We start from the raw sequence: 4186 nt of genomic DNA on the forward strand, positions 1-4186 counted from the left end.
ATTTGCCCCGGGGGGGAGGGTATTTGCCCTGGGGAGGCTCTGTTTGCCCCAGGGAGGATTTATTTGCCCCACAGGGGGTGATTTGCCCCCAGGGAGGCTCTGTTTGCCCCCTGGGGAGGTTATTTGCCCCAGGGAGGGGTTAGTTGCCCTGCGGGAGGGAAGTATTTACCCGGGGGGGGTATTTACCCCACAGAGGGGTATTTATCCTGGTCTCTCTCTGCCCCCACTCCTCAGGTGCCCCCCCAGCCCCCACCCCCACCCCGAGGCTGGGGGTCAGGCGCTCCCCCCCACGTGGTGGCTGCCGGGCCTGGCTGTAGCCCTGGGGGTCCTGGCGGCCGCTGGCACCGTCGGCGTCGGCCTGGGCACGCGTGAGTGGGGGTGCGAGACCCTGGGCAGGGCCGCCGTGTGAGGCCCCTGTGCAAGACCCTTCCCGTGTGGGACCCCCCCATGTGAGACCCTTGTACAAGATCCCCCATGTGAAACCCCCATGAGACCCCTGTGTGAGAACCCCTGTATGAGGCCCTCATGCAAGACCCCCCCGTGTGAAACCCCTGTGTGAGACCCATGTGTGACCGTTGTGCAAGAACCCCCTGTGTGAGACCCATGTGTGACCGTTGTGCAAGAACCCCCTATGTGAGACCCTTGTGCAAGACCCCCCGCGTGAAACCCCATGAGACCCATGTGCGAGACCCTCATGCAAAACCCCATGTGAGACCCGTATGCAAGACCCCCCGTGAGACCCATGTGTGAGGCCCTTGTGCAAGACCCCCCCCATGTGAGACCCCCTGTGTGAGAGACCCTTGTGCAAGACCCCCCGATGTGAAACTCCCATGAGACCCATGTGCCAGACCTTTGTGAGAGACCCCCCCTTGTGAGACCCTCGTGCAAGACCCCGTATGTGAGACCCCCCCCTTGTGAGACCCTCATGCAAGGGTCTTGTGCGAGACCCCACCCGTGCAAAACCCAGGTGTGAGCCCCTTGTGCAAGACCCCCCGTGTGAGCCCCTTGTGCAAGACCCTTGTGCAACTGGAACTAAACCCCATTGGGGGGGGGGGGAAGCCCCATTTGGGGGTCTGAGCCCCATTTTGGGGGATCTGAGCCAGTTTGGGGGAGGGGGGAGCTGCAGTTACAGTGGGCCGTGCCCTATTGCTGGGGGGGGGGAGCCCCATTTGGGGGGGGTCACAGCCCCTTTTGGGGGGCTGAGCGCCACGGGGGGGCTGAGCACCCCGCCCCCCAGGGAGCCTGGATCGGGCCCTGGCCGAGGTGCGGCTGCAGCAGCTCCAGCTCCAGTAGGATTTGGCCGCCCTGCGCCAGACCCTGGGTGAGACCCCCCGGCCCCCCCGAGCCCCCCCAACCCCCCGTGCCCCCCCCAGACTTGGGGGTCACCCCTCCCCCCAAAAAACAGCCTCCCAGACTCCTCAGTATCCCCCCGGGCACCTGAGTCCCCCCTGCCCCCCAACCAGACCCCTGCCCCCGCCCTCCCCCCGGATTCCTGGGGCCCCCATGCCCCCCCCCCCCCCCCGAGCCCTTCCCACTTGTGGGGCCCCCCTCCCCCCCTGAAACACCTGGGTCCCTCCCAGACTCCCCAGTATCCCCCCGGGCACCTGTGTCCCCCCAACCCCCTGCCGCCTGACACCCCCCCCCCCCCAGATTCCTGTCCCCCCTGAGAGCTGCCCCACAGGGGGGCTGTGCCAGCGCTGCCCCTGGGGGTGGGCAGCCTTCAGGGGTAGCTGTTACCTCTTCGCGGGGGGGCCCCAGCGCTGGGGTGAGGCCGAAGGCTCCTGCACCGCCCAGGGGGGGCACCTCCTCGTCCTCGAGACCCCCGAGGAGCAGGTACACCCTCCTCCCACCCCCCACCCACCCCCATATGTCCAAGCCCTGGGGTGGGGTAAACTGAGGCAGGGATGGGGGGAGTACTCAGGAGGTGCTGGGACACCCCCCCCAGCTCTGCCCCCCCATAGCTGGGACCCTTCCCCCGTGGTGCCACCCCCCCCAAGCTCATGCCCCCCCCAGGAGTTCGTGCTGCGCGCAGCCCCCCAGCCCCGCGGGTACTGGCTGGGCCTCAGCGACCAGGAGCGGGAGGGGGAGTAGCGCCTGCTGGGCAGGGGCCCCCCCACCTTCAGGTAACTCCTCTGCCCCATAGCACCCCCCAAACCCCCCGGGACCCCCCATAACTACCCAACCCCCTATAACCCACCCCTGTAACCTCCCTGAGACCCCCCCGTAACTCCCCAACCCACATAACCCCCGCCTGGGACCCCCCTATAACTCCCCAACCCCCATAACCGCCCCCGGGACCCCCCTATAACTCCCCAGCTCCCCATAACCCCCAGGCCCCCGGTAACCCCCAGGCCCCCCCATGTCCTCTCTGACCCTACTTGACACCCCTGTATCCTGTCTGTCCATCCACCACCCCCCCCCACCCCCCGTCACTTGACTGCTGTGCCTCCCCCCTCCCCTGACCCTGCTGACCCCCTGACTCCCCCAACTGCCCATAACCCCTTGGAGACCCCTGTGACCCCCACCCCATCCCCTGGTGGCCCCCCCGACCCCTCCATGTGTCCCCAGGCTCCCCTGTGTCCCCCCGTGACCCTTGACCCCCAGGCTCCCCTGCATCCCTCTGTGACCCTTGACCTCCAGGCTCCCCTTGAGTGACCCCTTGACCTCCAAGCTCCCCTGTGTCCCCCCGTGACCCCTTGACCTCCCCTGACCTCTGATCCCCCACAGCTCCTGGGGTGCAGGGGAGCCCAACGGGGGGTGGGGGCAGAACTGTACTGCCCTCCTGCCCCACGGCCGCTGGCATGACCTGCCCTGCGAGCGCACCCTGCCCTGGGTCTGCGAGCGGCCCCCCCCCCTGCTAGGGGTCCCCCCGGGGGTGATGGGACCCCCCTCGGGATCCTACGGGGTGATGGGATGCCCCTGGGACCCCCCGGAGTGATGGGACACCCCCCCCCAGGACACCCTTGGGTGATGGGACCCCCCCTGGGATCCTCCAGGATGGTGGGACCCCTCCCACGGACCCCCTGGAGTGATGGGACCCCCCCCCAGGGTGACAGGACCCCCCTGGGGTGGTGGGACATCCCCCAGACCCCTGGGATGATGGAACTGCCCCCCCCGGACCCCCTTGGGTGACTGGACCCCCTGGAACAACAGGACCCCCCCCATGACCCCCTGGGGTGATGGGACCCCCCCCCTCCACGGATGCCATGGAGCAATGGGACCCCCCAAGACTCCCCAGGGTGACAGGAACCCCCCAAGACCCCCTGGGGCAATGGGACACACACCCTCAGACCCCCTGGGGTGACTGGACACCCCCCCAGGGGGGATGGACCCCCCCGGGACTCCTGGAGCAGCGGGACCCCCTGGGGTGATGGGACCCTTCCCCCCGGCCCCCCTGGGGTGGCAGAACACCCCCCTACAGACCCCGTGAACGGAGGGGTCACACACACACCCCAGGGACCCCCCCCAGGACTGATGGGAGCCCTGTGACCACCCAAGGACACTGGGCTGCCCCTGCCCGCCCCCCCCCCCCGGGGTCTGGGAGGGGCCAGGACCCCAATAAAGGCGCTGAGGAGGAGTGTGGTGTGTCACTGGGGGGGGGGGGGGGGCACTGGGAGATGGGGAGGGGGCTGGGGGGGGGGAGCTCTGTCCTGTGTCCCCAGTGTGCCCAAGGCAGGTGGAGGCTGTTGGGGTCCCCTCCTCTTGTCCCCGCTCCACCATCCCCTTGTGACCCCCCCTGCCCCCCCCCCCCAAGTCATGCCCAGCCCCACGTGTGTGTGTCCCCCGTGCCACGTGCCCCCCCCCCCCACCCCCCGCCCCGTGTCGTCGAGTGGTGCCCCCCGCCCCGTGGCCACTTCCCCTTTCACTTCCCCATGGGGACATGGCGGGGGGGGGGGGAGGGGGCACTGGGGACACGGGGACATGGACGGGGGGCACTGGGGACACGAGGACATGGGGGGGCACTGGGGACACGGAGGGGGAGGGGCAGGCCCGAGGGACACGGGGACATGGAGGAGGGAGGGATGGGGACATGGGGGGGCGGACACTGGGGACACGGTGGGGGCACACGGGGATATGGGGGGGCACGGGGTACATTGGGGGGGGAAGGCGGGGCACTGGAGGGACATTGGGGAGGGACACGGGGACATCTGGGGACACTGCGGCACGAGCCTGGCCCCTGAGCCGC

General features: G+C 69.3%; 1 long non-coding RNA gene across 3 annotated transcripts; it reads left to right on the plus strand.

Moving 5' to 3' along the window:
- Positions 1 to 7: 7 nt before the first annotated feature.
- LOC119156499 lies at positions 8 to 3666 on the plus strand. Of its 3 annotated transcripts, none has more exons than XR_005107158.1 (4): positions 8 to 368; positions 1238 to 1321; positions 1682 to 1833; positions 2014 to 2181. It is a non-coding gene; the product is annotated as an uncharacterized LOC119156499 (long non-coding RNA). The 3 variants fall into 3 exon arrangements; XR_005107159.1 differs by lacking the exon at positions 8 to 368 and adding an exon at positions 2728 to 3666 and having other exon boundaries at positions 787 to 1321; positions 2014 to 2123; XR_005107157.1 differs by lacking the exon at positions 8 to 368 and having other exon boundaries at positions 787 to 1321.
- Positions 3667 to 4186: the final 520 nt, after the last annotated feature.

The sequence above is a fragment of the Falco rusticolus genome, chromosome 13 (genome assembly GCF_015220075.1).
Source record: "Falco rusticolus isolate bFalRus1 chromosome 13, bFalRus1.pri, whole genome shotgun sequence".
NCBI lineage: Eukaryota > Metazoa > Chordata > Aves > Falconiformes > Falconidae > Falco > Falco rusticolus.